This window comes from Armigeres subalbatus, chromosome 1 (genome assembly GCF_024139115.2).
Source record: "Armigeres subalbatus isolate Guangzhou_Male chromosome 1, GZ_Asu_2, whole genome shotgun sequence".
NCBI classification, from domain to species: Eukaryota; Metazoa; Arthropoda; class Insecta; order Diptera; family Culicidae; genus Armigeres; species Armigeres subalbatus.
The window spans coordinates 179,679,123-179,701,338 of NC_085139.1; the positions used below are offsets into that span (position 1 = coordinate 179,679,123).

Below are 22,216 nucleotides of genomic sequence, written 5' to 3' on the forward strand. Positions count from 1 at the left end.
CCGTCTCGTCTGCGACACGAATGGTGCTACCAACGTCATTCCGGTGCGGTGCGGCCGTTCTACGTCTGTGGTCCGCCGGTGGGTATCTGCGCTGCCTCTCTGCCTGTTGGACAGTTTTGACTTTGTTTCGTACCGCTCTGCTTTGCCACCACTACTGATGGTATCGCAGCAATTATGCTAGGCTAGGCAGAAGGCTCACACCTAGTACAGGCGCTGTGTGGCATACCGCTGCCAAAGTGTTTGTTGGCTGCACACCGAGCCCTTAGCTCAATATTTGATCAGAAGCGCGTCCTGAAGTCAGAAATCAAAGAATGACCAATCAACATTTTTTACACGTTTGTACGGTCGTACCCACAAGGGGTGGTTTGTTGTTTGCCGTTCTTACATACGTAAGCTGAGATTGACCGGCATTTATGTGATCAGTAGTTTGGAGGACAAACTCAACAAGTAGTATAAGAAGATGAATGAATGACTAAGACTTTCTATTTGATCATTTTAAAGTGTGTTTCCCAATCGGGAGAAGATGTGTTTAAATAATAACAATAAGTTACTCACAGTACTTAAACGTTTGAAATGTCAAGACAAAGTTTACAAATTGCGATTCAGTACAATTTCAAAAGTTTGTAACACCGTGATCAGTAGAAACTGCATTTTTTAGCCTGTCGGTCTAGACAATATTCAAAACACAAGAGAGAAACATATATGAGCAAACAATGAAAGAACAGATTTGATTTTTTAGTTAGTGAAACTAACTTGCTGGATATTTTCAGAATCGTGCCCATAGTGCACGACGTTAATGGATGTTCTAATCAGTTGTGTCAGCTTCTCGGAAATAATATCGTGTATACGCCTTGAAGTCAATAAGTAATGCGTTGGGTTGGATCCTTGAATTAAGGATATTTATTTTTTAATCTATTCACAAGAATTTTGGTGTCAATGGCCAGTTCTCTACAACGACATTTTTGAGGATTTGTCATCTGAAATTGTCGGGCGCCAGTTGATGAAACCGGCTTGATAACCTCTCACAAACTTGTTTGCGATCGTTTCGAGCTGGAGAATTATCAAGCTGGGAAAGCATTTAATAAGCGGCAACAAGGCCTGTCATCAATTTATAAGCACGCATGTATTGTAGTTTACTCTGTTTGAAGATTTCTTACAATACTGTCAGCAATAGAGAATTTTCAATTATTAATTTTATGCTTTGATATAAGAATGCTCAAATGTGCCTGATATGGGCAATATTTCCCAAACTTTCTTAAATCCAATCTTCTTCAAATGAACATAAATTTCCCGCTTAAGACACAGCACCATCGTGATTTGACTTCAGCTGCCTCATACCTGTCAGTCATGATTACTGCGCAAAAACTACGTAGGACACCCAGTAGCAACAATCGACTCCAGCACGCTGATGTTGGGTCATGGTAACGGCACTTGCCCTAACCGCGACTCTCCTCGCACTCGTTGAACAGCTGTCCTCCGGTTGTTGGGTAATCCATCTTCACCCGATCATCGAAGTGGAGCTCTGCTGCTGCCCGACACTGCCCTTAATTGAAGAGGAAATCTGTACGCTGAAGGCTTATATGTACGTCCACGTGTGCGGTGGTAATTAACGCTAATTAAACGTGCATTCTTGCAATTATGCTTGCTCATTTTGACAGGGAGGAAAAAAATCGGCTTCACCGCATGTTTCTGGGTGGATTTGGTTTTTTTTCGTTTCACCCACGACGATGTGCCAGAATGCTTGGCTCGTTCAGTATGCACTGTGACATGCCACGATTGGATTTGATTCTTTGGTCATGTAGAGGACGATGGGAATATACAATCCTTAGAAGTAATACTCGAATAGTGAATCAAACGTGTAAATCACAACAGAAATATTCGAAATTTGATTGAATATCAGTTGTTAACTAATTGGTTGGAAGTAGCTGCAATTTTACACATCGTTGAATTTTCCAAATTATTTGGTGTATTGTAATGATGGTTCTTATTGATGTTCAAATAACTATAAGGGCAATCATCACATTAGTAAACTGTTTATTTGAAGCTTCAATATCTAAAACCCATTACATGATACTCCACGTGCTGTTAAACTTAGTGAAAAAGATAGCGAGTTTGCGTATGGTTAAAATGGACATATTGTACCATTCTCCCCCATCGGATGTACTTTGCTTTTTTTCGGTCGTTGAAAAAAGCACAGTGTTTAAAAAGGCTGAAACATGTGACATTCCCGCTTGCCCACATATACACATGCATATATAGATATGTATATCACTGTCTGCGGTCGGCTGGCAGGTTCGTCGGAAGTCTCGACAGAGTTGGGAAGCGAAAAAAAAAACACTTGGGTGGCTTTTGTAGCAGATCTCATTCGGCCACAGTTCCGTGCAATTTAGCACGATTTAACTGGTTTCCTCTTTTGCGTCATCCCACGTGTTGGGCACAAGCACTCTACCATATAATCCGTTTTGGCCTTGCTCGTACACTAAGGGTACGAGAAGGCTGTAGGATCCCAACAGAAGCAAACTTTAGGGAATTCGGAGACCCATAGTATCATATCCAATCGACTTAATTTAGGGGGTGGATGAATACCGGTCTATGTTTGTCTGTACTGTACACCCAACTTCGATGAGAATTTTGATATTGCATCATACAAATAAACGCAAGCCTACCTGGAACTGTTGTATTCTCGCCTTAAGGGGTCGTACACTAATTACATAAGCATATTTTCCGGGTTTTTCAAACCACCCCCCCCCCATGTAAGATTTTTCCCACACATTTTTTTTATTATATGTAGCGTAAGAAAATGACAGACCCCCCTCCCCCCATAAGTGCTTTCGTAATTAGTGTACAACCAATATTCAGAATAATAAAGAGAGAAATAGATTTCCTTGAATTCACTTACAAAAATAGAATAATAAAATAAAATAGGAACGAATAGAGTTTTTCGCCAATTTCGTACAACAAAGCTTTTAACTAAGGGATAAACGTCAAAATAACCCAAATGCACGCCATTTCGTACTCCGTACTCCATTTCGAAGATCTAAAGCTTTAAATACATACTACCCATATCATGTATTTTATTTCACGTTTCATTCTACGTCACAAAACACGTTGACGAAATCCATTGCGTAGTTTATCCATTTAATCCATTTAAAGTACAACCTAGGTAATTAATTTTACCATGTCTTGAGGCCAATCACGACAGACTCCTAAAATGGCTGCCACAATAACTGTCAACTGTTAGGCGACCAGAAAATCAGGAAATCGATTTCTCACGCAAGCTACAACGGTGCAAAGATAAAAAAAGCGGTTGATTTTGGCAGCACGTTCCGAACGTTTATGATGCTAAAATCAAATGGTTTTAGATTCCTCAACATACTTTACATTAAATTGAAATGAAATTATGACTGAATCACCACGTTCGGCCAAATGATATTCTCGACAAAATGGTTTTTTCTACCAAACGATCATTTCAGCCAAACGGCATTTTCGTTCAAACGTTATGATTCTGCTTTGTGCGATAGATGAGTAAGAATGCGATGATTCATTTTCTGTGCGTCTGTTAATAGCAGGTGTGGGTCCAATCGCTCTGAATGAATCCTGCCTATGAGTAAACATACCCCGATCGTGCATGTGTGGTGTTGCTGTCCAGGTGAATCTAATGATGAGAGACCTGTGCAGGAGTCAATCAAATTCACTCACCTAATGGGTTTTGACACTTGAGTGAATACCCCACTCGAACAAAAGCTCATTTTGCGTTCATTTACGACCCGCTCGAACGTCAAAATTTCTTAGGGGAGTTCATATTGCGTTGATCTATTGAGTGAGAAGCAAAAATCGGCAGAACATTCTCGTTTCTAGATGCGATCCAGCGTGTAGTCTCGGGGTGGGTGGTCTGATCATGTATTATGGAAATGTGAGTCGAACTGACTAACATTGTTCGGCAATGGAAAAGGGTTAAGCACAATAAGAACTTTGCTTCCATCGGCTTGGAAGCCTACATTTTTTTCCTTTGAGATTCGTTAACTCATTAGGGTTGTCCAAACCAATATTTTTATTTTATTAAGTGCATCGAATTATTGAAAAATGGTAATATAAAAATAAATTCTCCTAGATATTGACAACTGTTTTCTTCTAATGCCAAAAATTCGGATAATTGTAAAACAATTTGTTTCAAACTTTGAATTCACGTATAAAACCGCAATTCAATTCAAAAATGAAAAGGCGAATGTATTATGCAATTATGAATTCAGTAAAATAAAGTTCATTGAAGTCAATCTGCCATTGAAATATGATCAACATTTCTCTATTTAGCTGTTATGTCTAACTTTTTGTTGATAGAAATTTTTATTCAAAATGCGCCGGTTTGGTCAAATAATCGACCAAAATAATTCGTAAATTTGTATGTGTATTGCTAAAGGAAAAAAATATCTTTTATGATAATTGAATAGACTAACTGTACTGGTTATGGCCATGGCTCTCAATTTGGTCTATTTTGCGAATAACTCCAAAAGTAAAACAATTTTCCAGAATTTTACTAGTTCCATTATAAGGTACATCCTTTATGCTTTATGCTACGCTATTGAAACTGAAAGAAGTTTTACTGAATATCGAACGTTCATTTGTTTGACAGAGATTATTGATTTTCTACATATCGTTGGCTTTTAATGTGCGTAGTACCTATCATCGTTCATTTCAACTGAAAATACATCACTTTTGAAAAAAAAATCAAGCATGGAATCTTTTCCTGCTTCTGGACAGGGGATTCCGCGTAGAACCCTTTTATGCTTCTAAACGGAATTCTGGTGGGATTCCAAAACAGAATTCTTTGGGCTTCCTAATCGAATTCTTCAGGGCATCCGGATGGAATTCCCAACGGAACCTTTTAGGGCTTCCAAACGAAATTAATTTGGACTTTCGAAAGAAGTCCGTCCTTTTGAATTTCGAAAGGTATATTTCTGGACCTCCAAGTTGAGCCATCTGGGCTTCTGAATGGAATCTTTTTCTGCTTCTGTACAAGGGATACCAAACCTATATCTATTTTGCGATTACGAACGAAATCCTTCCCGGATTCCGGACAAAATTCGTCTGGGATTTCCATTAGGAATCCAAAAAGAATTTGGTTTGGAAACGCAAAAGTATTCGGTTTGAAATCCCAAAAGAATTCCGTTCGGAAGCCCAAGAAAGATCGAAGGCCAAAAGTAAGGGTATGCGATAAGACACTTTTTCCTAACGAAACGAAACGAAACTTAAAACGTCTATGTTGATTCGAAACGAAACGGAACGAAATATATATCTACTTTCGAGACTTCGAAACGACATGAAATCGAGGTCCATTTAATTCGAAATTTTACGAAACGAAACGATTTTTTTTTAATTTGCCCGGAATTTTTTAATTTTTCCGCGAAAAAAAAATTGATTTTACATTATGAACGCAATTCTGATTTCATTTTTTCAAAGTCACATAACTGCTTTGCGATCCATAGAGTTGTAGTAACAGAAGAAGTAGTCTTTGATGAATCGCCGCGTTTCCTTTTACCATTGGTGGTAAGATAATACCCCAGCATTTGTGCCCCTTTCAAAAGAATGTGTGCTCTCGAATCTGATCAATTTTATATCAGTTCAGCTTTAGAGGCATTCCACGGGGGCATGTCAGTCGATCCTGAGCGACCATTTCGAAAATATTTGAAACTCTGCACAGTTTTTCAATTTCATCTAAATCGTCATTTTTCGATATCAAATCTTCATATTGAGTCACGACTAACTTTTCAAAAGGGTGTATGTGAAAATGGTTCAAAAATATTTAAAAAGCTGCACAGCAAAAACGGAATGTTCGATTGTTATGATTTTTTCAGCAAAGTTAGACAACTAAATGGTGATTCTTAAGAAAATGTGCACAGTAAAAAAAAAATTTTTTTTGCCTTTAAAAATATCATTTTGTCACAAAAACTCAAATATCTCAAAACCCTATCTTTTTTCGAACGTAATTTTTTTAGGGAAAACGGTCCATTATATTAGCTATCTACCATAAAAATTTGGTGATGGTAAACTAATAAACAAAAAGTTATGACATTTCAAACATTTCACAGTTTTCACATTTAGTAAAAAAATTTTTTTTTCTGTGTAAGTTATTTCGAGAATTGCAGTTTGATGCAGATTTTGTTGTTAAGGGACGTGATTTAAACAAGTTGTTTTCATGATATTTTGATTTAATTATTCATAGCATCTATAAGAAACTTAGACACGATCCAGTGTTGTGATCAAAAGTATTGATAGTGTCATAATTTTCATTGCACGTGACTGGCGAAAAATTCTTTTAATAGTGTTGAAACCTGTTGATAATAACGTTGATAGAAACATATCAGAAATGTTATTTTTAAGACAAAAGCTGCAAAATCAAAGATTTATATACACGTGTACGTCTATAGTTTACCTGCAAAAATATACCTCTTAGAGAATAGACTTTATGATCGGGAGGAAACGGGTATCTTCAACAACAACAAATGCATGATAGGTACATACCATGACAATGCTCACGAAAAAGCAAAAAAATACTACTACTAAGGTTGTTAAAAGATCTTATAGTAATTTTTTCTTCAGTCAACAAATGACACCAAACTAGTCAGTAAAAACTTAAAAGTGATTTTGTTTATTGAAATGTTGCGAACAACATGAGGAGCCGCTTTCTCATTTATTGTAGGCCGTGTTATGGTGAATAGTGTTCAAAAGAGTTACGAAATGTCACCGAAAGCACCATAGATAAACTGAAAGCGACTGGTTATGCTCCAATGTCCACATTGAATACAAATTTACGCATTTGCACGTCCTGCCGTCTAAACGTTGACAAAAGAGCAATCTGTATATCATCGGTTGAGCAGAGCGCAGGAAGTTCGAAAACGACAGCAACTGAGGAATTGCCAGATGTATCGACAACAACTGAGGAATTACCAGAAGTATTAAGTGCTGAGAGCCTTGCCACCGTACCATCAGCGAAATCTGTTTCAACAAATCAATCGGAAGATGAGTGTATCCAAAAGGTCAACATCGAACGCTTTAACGAGGGCATAGCTGGGATAAAAGTGACTCCGATTAAATGGAGTAAGATGGACTACGCTTATTACCCGGAGAAAAAATACCGTGACATAAACGAAGCTGTACGAAGAAACCTCTTCAAATTAGGGACCTGATGATGTGGAAAATACAGACTACGATGAGGTAATTATAAATATGAAGGAAAGGTTCTCGAATGCAGCCACGACAAGGAAAGAAAATTATTGATTTTGTCGATGCTGCCAAGTTCGTGGTCTATTCAGGATGCCATTGATGAGTTCAAAACCAATAGAAATACAGTAAAAGAGGCAAAACAATTGAAGAATAACTGTCTTTCAACCAAAAATACTAGGTCTAGTACTGCATTAACAGATGAGACAAAAGAAATAGTAGTTCAATATTTTGAAGATGATGAAGTAAGTCGAGCTATGCCTGGTCAAAAAGATTATGTATCAGTAAAAAGATGGAAAGCGTCAAGCAATCCAAAAACGATTAATGATGACGACTTTGAAAGAAGCGTACACACGCTTCAAGGAAATTCACGATAATATTAAAATAGGTTTTCCTCATTTGCAAGCCTTCGGCCAAGGCAATGTAAGCTTCTTTCCAATTCAGGAACACATAATGTGTGTGTGTGCACAACCCATGAGAATATTAATCTTATTTTACATAGTTTGAAAAGAATCAATTTAACAAAGGATATTAAAATGTTAACTGGTAGTCTTTGTGTGAAAATACAACATCAAATTGCTATCTACGATCTTGTTCGGATTGTCCAGATTCTTCATCATTGGAAAATACTTTATTCGCTGAGTTTGAAGAAAAATATATTGATCAGTTATCATTTGAGCAATGGGTGACCACGGATAGGTGTGACATAGAAACTATTGTAAAACCTGTAGATGAGTTTGTGTCATATTTTTGCTTGAAATTAGAAAGTTTAATCCCTCAAGATTTCATTAAAACAGAAAAATCCAGCTTTTTAAACACTACGAAAAATACATTCCAAAATGGTGACTTTTTAGTCATTTGTGATTTTTCTGAAAATTACAGCTTTGTATTGCAAGATGAAGTGCAGTCCCATCACTGGAACGTACAACAAGCTACAATTCATCCATTCGTTATTTATTTTAATGGAAGTACGCAAATTGAACACTTAAGTTTTATTATAAGTTCCGAAGATTTAAGACACGATTCAGTATCCGTAAACTTGTTCATTGAAAAATGATTAACTTTTTACGCGTTGATAAGCATAAAGAAGTCAAAAGATATATTTCATGTCTGATGGAGCAGCGTCGCAGTACAAAATCGTAAGAATTTTTCGAGCCTATGTCAATTTAAATCAATGTACGGAATTGATGCAGAATGGCATTTTTGCTACATCACATGGCAAAGGTCCTTGTGATGCTATTGGAGGAACAATAAAGCGCATGGCCACAAGAGCAAGTTTAGCCAAAGAACGTGAGCATCCAATTAAAACTGCAGAAAGAACTTTTGATTGGGCAAATCGTAGAAAAGAAAAGATTTAACCAAATTATCATTTTGTTTTACTACTACTGAAGAGTACGAAATAAAGGCTTCAGAGCTCAGCGAGCAATTTAATAACGCGAAAACGATCCAAGGAACCCAAAAATTTCACTGTTTCATTCCATTGTCGGAAAATAAAATTAAAGCAAACTATACTCAAACTGTGCTGATAATAATTCAAAAGTGTTCGATATTTTAAAAAATTTGAATAAAAATAAATAAAAAATAAGTATTAATAAACTGTTTTCATGATATCATAACCCATACCAAAATTCAAACCCAAAACTCTTAGAGTTTCTATAACAACATTGTGTAACTGCCACATTTAATTTAATACTTAGGATAATATTAATTCATTTTTATTTATTTATACATATAATATACATAATATCGATGAATACATAAATATGGAATATCATACAAACAACTTGTTTAACTCACGCAAGGCCCTTAACAATAAAATCAGCATCAAACTGCGATTCTTGAAAAAAAATACACGGAAATTTTTTTTGTTTACTATATGTGAAAATTGTGAAATGTTTGAAATGTCATAACTTTTTTGTTTATTAGTTTACCATCACCAAATTTTTATGGTAGATAGCTAATATAATGGACCGTTTTCCCTAAAAAAATTACGTTCGAAAAAAGATAGGGTTTTGAGATATTTGAGTTTTTGTGACAAAAATGATATTTTTAAAGGCACAAACTTTTTTTTTTACTGTGCACATTTTCTTAAGAATCACCATTTAGTTGTCTAACTTTGCTGAAAAAAATCATAACAATCGAACATTCCGTTTTTGCTGTGCAGCCTTTAAATATTTTTGAACCATTTTCACATACACCCTTTTGAAAAGTTAGTCGTGACTCAATATGAAGATTTGATATCGAAAAATGACGATTTAGATGAAATTGAAAAACTGTGCAAAGTTTCAACTCAATAGAAAATCATGAATTAAAAATTTTCTTAAATTTTGATGCTGTTGCTTGGAATCGCTCTTTATATCTGTAAGTATATAAAAATATAGGAATTGTGGGATTTTTTTTTGTATTCTGTTAAAAACCTTATTTCATTTAAGAACTAGCGAAAGAAACCCAGCTTTGCCCGGGTATTGAAAATGTCACAATGAACTATTTGCAGCACCGCACTCTAGATCAATTTCCGTGCGTTTGTTTTGTTTCCCTCAACAGCTGACCCAAAATAGTATTCTAATGATTTTTTTACATTTCTCCGTTATATTCACCAACTTTTTGTATATACAAACCTTGCGGTTCCCAAAACAAATCGATTAGGGAAAAATCTTGCAAATCGGTCAACCCGTTCGCGAGTTAAATCGTCAGGAAGGAAATCTCAACTCATTTTTATTAAATAGATTATGTGATTATGCTGAAGCATACTTTATATTAACTGATTAGCGTGGTTTTATGGTATTGAGGTAACTCAAAACCAGCAAATAAATACATTTTTTTTATCTAGTGGGATACTCATTTATATATCTTCCAGGCGTATACGCAAATAGAGAATGGTTAAAAGCATACATTTGCTCGCCAGACGAATCCTCTGCACCTTTCTAAAATGCACAAAGATATGTATTGAAGATTGTGTTTCAAAAATGTTTGCCAACATATTTACGTTTTTACGGCAGGAGTTTGCCAGGTATGAAGAAATATTTTTTTCCTTTCTCATACAAAAACTTGTAACAAAAGAATATTATGTCCTTCACCTTTTTGTGTGTATGTTTCATCCTCTATCCCTCACCCAGCCGGGGTGTTGATCAAGTAGTACTACGAATAATTTGATCAGATCTCATGCTCCGTAACGGTGCCCTTTTTATTATGAAGACTAGTACTACAAAAAGAAATCACTTGTGAAACATGGAAGGTTTCTTCAGAAGAGTAGGCAATGGGATGTACACAGGTACAGCAAGACTTCACGCCCTTATTCGTACTAACTACTCAGGGAGTGGAAGGTCGAAGAGGGGCCACCGCTGCTAACTAAAGCTTGAACCGGATATCTGGGAGTACCACAATATCCGCACCAATAGCAGCAGACGATGCCCTGTACGTATTTTCAGTGTTCAATTTTTCAAATTCATATATTGTTGAAGGAATGAGAGAAGTAAAAGTAAAGAATTGGAACGTGCTCACCAATTTAGTTCATCCAGAGTTTTGCACTTGGTCCTACTTTGTTTCTATTTAGTCTTTGGCCCAACTGTGGCTGATTTGGCTGCTGCGAAAGCTCTCGTGGGGCTAGTGCCTTTTGAAGTTCTGGTTGCTGTTACTATCATGGCATCTGCAGCATTGAAATTGATTCTAGTGTGTTCACAATATCTTCGAGCATTTGAAAGTAGGAATTTTTCAAATATTGAAAAACATAACTGTTGAATTCGGATTTCTATTTAGGTAGGGGAGAGGGAACAGAGGGACTCGGCGTACAGGATTTCTTGACGATACTTCGCTTTTAGGTAGTTTACAAGAAATTATTTGACAGTTTCCAGCTTGATGCGTACCAATTCTTGTCACTTGTCGACAGTTTACAAGAGACCATATCCGGAGAACAGAAAATTCTGTTTCCAAACGCAGTACATCATTTGAGCAATGCCTTCCAGCAGCAAAAGCTTCATATACTTGCGGCGGCTGAAACCGGATCAAGCCTCCGACTAATAATCACTATGCACTTGTAACACATACAATTTCACGGAGATACTAATAAATTATAAATTATAATAATGCACCTTTGAAACTAATAACTTTTTCAACCAACTGTAAAAATCTGATGAAATTTTGACGCAATAAAAATTTTGGAGTCCATATTCTGACAGCGCACACTACGATCTCTTCCTTCCAAATTCAACCTTTTTTATAGGAATAGTCTTATATATAATCAACGCGACGAACCAAGATGTTGTCTGTTTGTCCTTGTATATGTGTTTGTGTATATGAGGCATGCACAAATTGTTGTAAAATTTTCATCCTCAACCGACTTCAATTGAGTGCAAGAAACAGCTGCTATGGACAGTATAAGCCGGTTACACCCTTACAGTCAATTCTGAATTAGGAGAGGAAAATTAGTTTGACACTCATTATTATAAGAGACCGAGGAATGCTTTGCATCTCCGTGAGTGCCATGGGAAAGAAATCTTTGGTTTGTTGAAAAGGTAATTCATGCGAAGCCACCTTGGTAAGCGACTAAATATTTGTTGTAAGCAAAGTTATTTTGAAATCTCGAAGACGAAAACCGTGTTTCAAATCAATCCAACGCAAAATCAAGTGCTTCGTTTAATAATAGAGTCTCGCTCGCCAGGCGACTATTTGCACGAGGTTCTCAAAAATGCTTAAATGTATGTTCATTCGAAAGCTTTTGGTGAGTATATGAAGGATCCGAGTAAAATTCCTCAGAAAGTTGGACCCTTCGTTAATTGTACACGTAATCACTTTTATGGACACCTCGATTTTTGTCAATTCTTGACTCACCAAAACTGTCATAATTTCAACATTTCTCGACCGATATCAGAGGACAGCATATGCAATTTGCAATAATAAAAATGCATTTTTATGCATTATTCCATGGAAGCAGCCGTATTGAATTTGGCTGCCATCTTGGATTTATTTTTGAAAGCTAGTTTTCCGCTAGGTTCGCAACCACCAATTTTGAATACTAATACATCGTAGGAAAGCTCAGCCTATATGGTGCTTCGTTTCCCAAAATCTCGGGTTTGCCATATTACTAACCTGGTTTAAGGCATAAGAGGTGAAGAAATTGGCCTTTAACAAGAAAGAGGCGCTCTAAAAATACTCTACAAGAGCCTCATGAATCGACGCCACGGCTTTGCCTTTTTAACAAAGATGCACTGATCTGATTCATATCTGATTACATTTACACTCTGAGCCTGACGTCTTAAATATTGAGTATGATCACTTTTGGAAAAAATAGGATAGAATAGTCAAAGATATTTTTCGTTTTTCATTGAACATTTCTAACAAAACACTGCAGATGTTTTGTAGAAGAAAAGTAAATAAGTATTTGTCGACTCAGAATGGCATTATGTATTAAGTGTTAGAAAAAGTTGTATAACATTAAGTTTTTAAAACAGGTTTATGATTTTGTTCAGCGGCGCAGCTGAAATTTTTGATAATACTCGACCGTAAGAAACAGTATAGTTTAAGTCTAAATTTGTTTCGAAACTCCGTGGAATTCCGTTAAATTTCAATAAAAGCTAGTTTTTTCTAGCGAAATTTTTGTAATTTTACGAAACGAAACAAAATTAAGAAATCAGATTTCGCCATGCTCAAATTCCGCGAAATTTCGTTTCGAACCACCTGAAACGAAATTTTTCGAAATACCGCATATGCTTAGCCAAAAGATGTCCGTTCCGTTTTTTTTTTGGTTTTCGGACGGAAATACTTCTTTTCCTATTATGCGTTTCCTCCGTACCGAATTCTTTTGGACTTCCGAATGGAATTCTTTCGAGATTTTGAACGGATTTTCAGTTATTATTCATATTATCGATTCGTTTTAATGCAACGACATTCGTATCAATAAAAAAAATATTCAGAGCTTTTTCTATTAACTTGTGAAGAGACGAGTTAGTACCCTACTAGAAAGCATAACAAGAACTGAACACAACTTTAACACATTGTGATATTTAGAACTTTTTTATGATACACTTTTGTTCTTAGTTGCAATTATCTTTCAAATGTTGTAACAAGATTTAAAAATGCTTAATACCGAATTTCTTAAAAGGCAATGAAAAGTCTCTCAGTCATAGATATTACAACGGTGATACAATTTGAAAATGTTGCATCACTCTATATACGAACAAATATATTGGTTTTCCACTACAACAGAATTATACTCAGTATCTGGGAGTAGCAGACAGGTCCGTGTCTTCCCCGAAGATTGAAATCAGTATGTATGTGGCTATATCTTGACACGGTGTTCTCTGCATGGTTAAAACTATGGACTTTTTCTACTCGATTATGGGCAGTAGAAGCAGCAGTATGACAATGCAAACGGCAAAACTTTTCCACAGAAAGGTAGTGATTAACATGATCTAATTTCAATCTTAGTGACCTGAGTTTTTCAACTAAACTACCAGAAGCTGTTGGAAGATATCTGGAATGTCAAAATGATTGTTATTTTTTGACGTAGAACTACGTCTGTCTTTTCTATATTGGGGTACACTTTACGATTGCAAAAAATTGAAAAACGTCACGAAAATATGATAGACTTTGATCGTTAATATCTCAGCCGTTTCTCCATGGATTTTCAATTTTCTTCAACCATTCGATCAAGGATGAGTCAACGCTTCATACCCGATGTACACTGAAGTCATTTTTTACGCGGTTATTTTTACAAGCATCGCTTTTTATGCGATTTTTTTCATTCGAATTTCTGGATTTCCGCGGTTCATTCAGACATATTTTGGGATTTACGCGATCTTTTACGTTGTTTTTATTTACGCGGCCCATTTCCTCCTCGTTAAAACTGACTCTAGTGTGTTATAATATCTATGTATGATAATATTTACTATCAAAAACTTGCTAACAGTTTAGAACTCGGTTTCGGTGAATCAGTCAATCTCGTAAGTGCATCGCAAACTTCTTCTTCCATAGCACTACATTCCAACTGGAACTTAGCCTGCTTTTCAACTTTTCTATTAGCAATCTATTAGCATTTCTTTAGTTATTAACTGAAAGCTTCTTATGTCCGCCATTGCAGGGCTTTTAGCTGGTGCAGTTTGTTTCTGCTAACTTAAACGTGCGTTTTCTCTCGAAAGCTTGGGGCGTTTGACGCCAGCTTCTTGCTTACGTCTATTGAAGCCAATAGAGGAGCTCGGAATCTTCGGATATACCACGTTAGGCATAAGTACGTTAGGAATAAATACGTTAGGCATAAGTATGTTAGGCATGATGAACGTTAGGCATAACATACATTATGCCTAACGTCCGTTATGCCTAACGTCCATTATGCCTAACGTCGCGGATCCGAATCTTCTTCGCTGCTGCAGTGAATGCATTCTGGTAAACTTTCTTTGGCTCGTTTTTGCTTTTTCGTAGGTGTCTGCCGGAGTAAACGCTAAGTCCGACGCAACTCACGCGAAGGAATAATAATTATTATCAAACTGTCAAACTTCTTTGTCGCGTCTACTCCGACTCACAGTGGGACCAATCCCAAAAATGACGGTCATAAATGTCAGAAGTGAATAAAATGGTCTAGCAGGCCACATATTGTGATTTTTCATTGAATAGATGGTTCCTCTTCTCGGCATCAACGATCCGTAAGCTAAAGTACAACTATCGCAGCGAGAGGTGGGGCACCAGTCGTCGCAAGCACGCTATAGTTCTCTAAGACAACGTGCTTGCACCAAGTGGTGTCCATCAAATATCAATGGCTGGCGCCGACATGTAGAGTTCTCTTTCTACGAGCATTTCCAAAGCTATTTAATTTCCGATTCAGCCGCCTCACCGCAATGCTAAGGAAAAATTTATTTTATTGTTAGAAATTGTAAACATATGGAATAGGTTTTGTTTCGTCCTTAACCGAAGTAAAGCTGTAGAGGCGCAATTACTTGATATTACGGTAAAACTCATGATATTTTTACAGAGTAAGTTTGGAAAATTAGAAGTAAGGGATAAAATAAAATCCTCTCCCGAAATTATCCATTGCGACTAGACATAACATGACTTGATAGTTTATCCTACTTTCATTATCAATATTTTCAAAATCTCAGAGCGCAGAAGCCTGAAGAACTAATGATCACGTGGGATTTCCTTAACAACAGTATGCGTGAGACAAGAACAAATTGTGCTAGAGGGGCGTACACATATTACGTAAGCACTTATGGGGAGGGGGGGGGGGGGTTTGGCTTCTGTCGTTTTCTTACGCACCATGTAAATAAAAAAACATTTGTTTGAAAGAAATCTTACATGAGGGAGGGGGAGTCGAAAACCCCAGAAAAAAAAATGCTCACGTAATAAGTGTACGACCCCTAGACAATTTTAAGCTGATGTCACACCATTGCATTGGGGCAAATGAGAAGTAGAAAGAGAAGTATAAACAAATTGTGCGTTACTGCACTTATCAAAATTGATTGGCAAGACCGAAGGACCACCGTCAGTAAAACCGAAATAACTGAGCAGGCGGAGGGTGGCGAAACCTAATTTCTTCAGGATTGGATTCCTGACAAAAAAAATGAAGCTACAGTGTGAATTTCATTGATGGGTACCGATGGGTACCTTCTTGAATTTTACAATGAATACAGCAAGAAGATAATACAATAATAATTTTATACATAATAAAGACCGAGTACTTTCTGCGCGATCAAAATTAATTTACGAACGTTTAAGCGTGGCTTTATTAGTTTTAAGGCTACACTTTGTAATGGTGCCAAATATAATTAGTTTGGGCGATGTATACGTTGCGGCCAACATTATGAACAGTAAGATAAATGTTACAAGATTTAACAGAATTAAAAATCGACAACATGCTCAACTTGTATTAACTGTAAAGGTAAGATCCACCCAAATAAAATGACTCAAAACTATGTTTAGATCATCGTCAAGTATTCTACTAACAACCCATGACTCAAGTTATCAATTTGGATCATTTTGAAAAAATGGTTTTCGAACGTCTTTTTGAAGATTGGTCCTTCTGTGCGACTTCCTGCATAGAATGACCACCAAACGCCGTTGACAGCCCAGCTTTCGCGATGGGCTTTTTTTTTGTAATGAGCCACCAGGGGCTTAGACAGACTTAGTGACGGGTGCTTAGTCTCTGTTCCAGTTTGCGTCGGCGAAGGTTGCAGCTGTACACTATCAGCCAGTGTAGAAAATTTTCAAATTTTAAACCAAATGTAAATAAATGTAATACCAATTTAATGTCAACAATGAAGTTCAATCGGATGATTGGCATTGTGTTTTGGTGTTATGTAGGAAAATAAGTTCAAAAGTATCATTTACCAATGCTTCGAATCGATACAATTATCGAACGATTCTTACTCTCTAACGAGTTCTCATCAATTGATAATTTGAATATGTGAACGCTTTCATCGTGAACGTGTTGTTCATCCTCGATTATTTGAAAATTTTATTTTTATCTTCCTTTTCAAATGTTCAAAAATTATATACTCAGGAGCATAGGATAAACAACAAAAGCAGATTGAAAAACGCTCATCGCATAGAATAGTCGAAAACCTGTACATTACATACAGCTACGTAGTTCAACGTCACCTTTGCGTACAACGCGATTGGGCTGCACCTTTGAGTTTTTTCACTTAGATAAGGTTTCTGCATAACCAAGGATTCTTCTTCTTCTTATTGGCATTACATACCCCGAAAACCCATTCCCCTAACAGCCGCCACGCAGCTTATTGTTCATTAAGCACTTCCACAGCGATTAACTGCTAGGTTTCTAATCCAGGTTACCATTTTCATATTTGTATTCTCTAGCACTATGATACTTTTATGCCCAGAGGGAAGTCGAAACAATTTCCAATCCTAAAATTGCCTAGACCGGCACCGGGAATCGAGCCCAGCCACCCTTGGTATGGTCTTGCTTTATAGCCGGGCAAGGATTACCTAACGTTATTAGGCAATATGACAGGAAAAATTTCGCGGCGCAAACATTTTTCGTATTAGATGCTTTCTCGACTAACTACATCTACAAAGAATGAAACCAAAAATTAAGATAATGCAAGTGGAAACATTGTCAAGTCATCCCAAATCGGATGCCACCATTGCAATGGCAAATGCATTTCGATAATAACGTCGCCAACAGATGAAGTTTGATCCCGCTCAAGCATGGCATGTTTGTGAGTTCTTCGGAAGTTCTTTATCTCGTCCACACTCGCACACAAACGTATACGACACATCCGCCGGTTCCACCTCAACTTTGTCTGCAGTCTTCGCGACCCATCCCGGACCGAAGCTCGCATCCCGGGCTAACCTGCAATGGTTCACTTGGCACGCAAACCCGGCGTGTCACTAAACGATGTGCACATACAGTCATATTTCATGGATCTTTTAATAAAATAAATAATCCATGAAGGAGCGAGGACGTCAAGCCGCATTCTGTGCGGTTTAGGAAAGACACCGTACCGAGAGGATGATGATGATGATGATGACGGTGATGATGAAACCTAGCTATTTCCCACTTTCCCGCGCTAGTAGCTGCTCTGGATTTTTCTTCCTTTGCCACCAACCAACAGCACCGTTGCCACCGACGACGACGAGGACCGGATGAATCGGGCGGCTTCTCGGCTCTTGGCTTTGGGTTTTTGGTCTGATTGCGTGCGTGGTCGCGTCGCCTGGGTTGCCGTTTATTCCGCATATGTGCAGCAGCAGCATGCGATGCGTGCCTCTTCGCTAATGGTGACATTCATGGATGGCTGATTTGAGGCGAGATTAAGTGATCGTCGTCGTCGTCGTTGGATGCCGAGGATTATTGGAGTGGGTAGGTGCAAGTGGGACAGAAAGTAAGGCGAAAGGCAGAACTGAATGAGTGGAAAAAAATCGTAGAAAATGTTCGGCGGAAGTTGTTGTTTCGTATCGTTCCGGCTATAAGCTGGGATTATCAAAATCCGGCAGAGATTCAATCCTGTAGAAGCCACTTGAGATAGGCGTGCGGAAAACGTGAGTCGTATTAAAGTTGTGTTTTTATTTAAAGAACTGGTGTAACAAAAATAAGCATTTGGAAAATCTGTCATTAGATTAACTGTTGCATCAAGATGAAGCGAAACAGTAGTAAATGATTTTGAGATTTTGTGAACACTGAACATATCGACGAGGGAATTTCACTTTATTCACTAAATAGATCAATATAGTTCCATAATTCTTTTTGGGACTTTAAGTTATCCGAGCTGACAACAGAAGTGCCTAGCCATAGGGAGAAAGAGGAAACAACAGGACTGAGGCCAGGACAACTTCTTGTCTACTAAACCTTTATTTTATTTTCTTTCTAAACACACTTGATTTGAATAACCATAATACAAAGCTACATAAGAATGAATTGAAATCACCAACACATCATTTTGAAGAGTCACCCAATACAAAACTTTCACCAAGTATTTGATGATTTCTATAACCATAGAAGAGTTTTCCATAAACCAAAAAGGCACGAATAAATAAGAAGCAGATGTTGCGAAGGTCACATTTTCACTTCCAATTGAACAGAATACTCTCTTCTTCCAATTCATTTGCAAGTTGTACATTTCTTTCTGTTATTTCTTTTTCATCTTTGCTAGTTAATTTCCAATCCATTTTCCCACTGTAAACATTTCTCGTTATTGCGAAATCTTCTGAAAATATTTTATCGGAAACCTTATTTAGCTTTTTCCATTGTTTCCACGAAAAAAGAACGGCAGAGCTCACAAAAAATAGAACTACCAATAATCTCAACCCGAACCGGATCCTAAAATTGCTAGAATTTATGCTCGCAACATAAACAAACTACAACCCCCTGGGAGTGCCAGCAGCAACGTAATACTAAGATCGTTATCAAAAATTTACTACTGCTGAGCTCGCCGTAGCGGTGGTAGTCATCGTTCCGTCCGGAGTTGAGAAGCGGTCCAGGCAACGATGAAATTGGCCGAGCTTGAAGCACTCCAGACGCAGGAAGGTGAGGAAGGAGAGAGATTTCCCAGCATTACCTTCGCATGCAGTGTAGTCGATTCGGCCGCTGAGGGCCACATTGTTAACCACATTTCCAATCGGGTAGCACACAGAAGTAGGGACGAGTTTCGGTGCTTTCGACCATAGGGAATTGAACGCATATACTGGCGGCGACGGACGTCGCACAGAGCGAACGCGAGTGTGGCAGCGATTAGTTCGGATTTTCCGTAAATATTTAAACTGGGCAATTCCATTACAGATAATGGACAAAATCAACTTTCCGGCTGAGCGATGGCGGGGTGTGTGGGTGGGGGCAGCGGGTATACTAATTGAGCGTGGTGGTTTTGCATGCTGATTTGGCGTTGCGATCGATGGGATATTCAATGGCTCTAATGGTAATGGGCAGGATTTGTGGGGCTGAGAGGGTGTGAGAAACGGTATTAATTGTGATAGTCCGAGCATTTGGCAGAGTGCCGTTTTCTAACTCATTTAGCACCATTTTCTGGGTGATCCTGAATCAATTTAATCAGCGGTGGTAGGTTTCGTGTTGGGCTGGATATTTGGCAATGGAAAGGTGTTGGGAACCTAAGGGGCCGTACACATATTACGTAAGCACTTATGGGGGGAGGGGGGGTTCGTCATTTTCTTACGCACCATATAAATAAAAAATCATTTGTATGAAAAAAATCTTACATGGGGGGAGGGGGGGTCGAAAAACCCAGAAAAAGTGCTTACGTAATATGTGTACGACCCCTAAACAGATTTAATTTGAAGGGAAGTGCAAACGTCACAACACGAACAGATTTTATTGGTACATAAATCGATGATGTGTGATTGATGAATGATAGGAAAATTTATTGAAAGGATGATTTCAACTTGGACGCATTTATTGCATTATATGAATCTAATTGCAAGCTCTGCTGATGCCACAAAGACAACTCAGTGTCCAGACGCTACTCCCAAGTAACACACTTTGTTCCTTAAAAGTTTATAATACTTCTTGCCATGATTAATTTTAGTTACATCAACGTGTCTCATGACCGCTTGTAGTACCTAAAAAGCGCAAAAACTTATGACTTATGAGACAAATTTTGTCATCTAGAAACTCATGCGAAACATAACCCAAACAAACATTTATATGTTAGAAAAACGTTATTCCAACTATGATGAAACAAATAATAATACCATCTCTTGATCTAAAAGTCGGTGTCATCTCTAAGATAATTAACAAAAACAAACACATTTCAATACTTAAAATGGATAAGTTCAAATAACATTAATATAATGGATGGATGAAGCATTATCACAATTCTAAAAATCTATAAATTCCTATTCAGAAATTTCATATGCGGTTCTAGCTCTATGGTGAAAGTCAACATTTTACCTACATAAAATTTACGCGCCAATCAGAAAATTGATGTTTTTTGATAATTTTAGCCAAATTTTAACTATTGAGTTAAAGACGAATGATTTTCAACATGGTTGACCATTTTAATTCAGCGGTCTTGATCAGTTTAATGGCATGCGTATTGCGTATGCTTATCTTTTTGCCTGACAATATCTTGAATATATCGGGCACTAATAGTTTTCATACTGTGACTGACAATGACAGCGGGCACAAAATGTTTACACTGCTATTAACACAGGTCTGGACACGGAGGTAATCAATGTCAGTGTGCAGTTTTAGAAAGGTTCTACTAAAACACAATGAAAAAGATTCCATCGGGCCATTTTACCCGCCGCAAATATTAAATCCGTAAATAATTTAGCTCACATTTTTGAAAAATAATGTTTGCTTACCTGCAGCATGCCTCTCTCTGAAATATAAGAGCCATCGGAACTCGAAAACCCGAGATTTAGTTTTCGAAAGTCGCGAAGTGAAAAACAGATTCCGTGTGGAATCGACATTTAAACTTCCATTGCTTAGGTTTGTAAACGTGTTCTAAAAACATATCTAAAACAACGCATTAAATATATGGATATTTTTCGCCTCCACCTCAAGATTTCACATTGCATTATTTTTCGATTCCTGGATAGTTCCACCCACCAAACGTTATAATTATGTTTGCTTACCTGCAGCATGCCGTTTTTCATGGATTTGATCTTCATAAGACTTTAAATTGAACAAATTTTTGAATATGAAATCGCGAGCTGAGAGAAGAATAATGTAAACATAAGATTCAGTGCGGATTCAGATTTTTCATCTGTCAAATTTAGATAAGTCGTATTGTGGTTTTAACAAAACATCATTGAGTCATCATCATCATATGAACAAACTTGTTATGTTGAAGTAATTTATATGTTTCCGTAGCCTATAATTACCATAATATTGCAAAATCAAAGTAAATGTATGATTTACAAGTTTATTCGAAGAAAACATGCTTCAAAGTATATGAAAAAATAATATGTTTTTGTGTAACACTTGTACCACTGTTATGTGACAATTTTTTAGGCTCGAATTTTAAAACATGTTTTTGTGTGTTACTTGGGCTACGAGCTCAATACGCAAACGCAGCCACTAACTGGTCTGTTTTCATCGTCAGACTCTTTGAAACGTAAGATTAGATCTTATGAGGACCATAATTTGATGGACCATTATTTCGTAGCCAAAATAAGAGAGAGAATATCCACATACCGCATACCTTTTAAAACCATTTCTTCCAGCTTTGTTTAACATCAGTTTGCGCAAAACTAATACACTTCTCTCTTTCTCCATTCCAGGTACATATTTATTCGATGCGAATCCATCCACAGGAAATAAGGTAATTCACAAACATAACAAGCCAACATCAATAAAAAAAAGCAAACCGACCAACCGACCGGAAACTTCCGTCAAGTTTTATTGATTGTTTCATTGAATTAGCATAATCGCCTCCCCGAAAGGAACAAAGCAGCGGAGTTATCAAAATCTCCAAGAAATCCCAACTCTAATAAAAAGTCATCCAAATTATGTCTAAATTATGCCTAAACAGTTTGAATAATTTTATTACCTTTCTCACTCATCGGCAAGCGACGCTCCTCAGTTTCATCATAC

General features: G+C 37.3%; 1 protein-coding gene across 2 annotated transcripts in view; it reads left to right on the forward strand.

Moving 5' to 3' along the window:
- Window positions 1-22,216, forward strand: part of LOC134205565 (probable serine/threonine-protein kinase DDB_G0282963) — a 599,905-nt gene that overhangs the window by 167,136 nt on the left and 410,553 nt on the right. Inside the window, exon 1 of one of the 2 annotated variants that reach the window (XM_062680902.1) lies at window positions 21,904-21,944. The exons of the other annotated variant lie outside the window; for it this stretch is intronic. The gene's annotated coding sequence lies outside the window, so the exon portion shown is untranslated. Of the gene's footprint in view, window positions 1-21,903; window positions 21,945-22,216 lie in introns of those variants that run through there. 2 annotated transcript variants of the gene reach the window in all.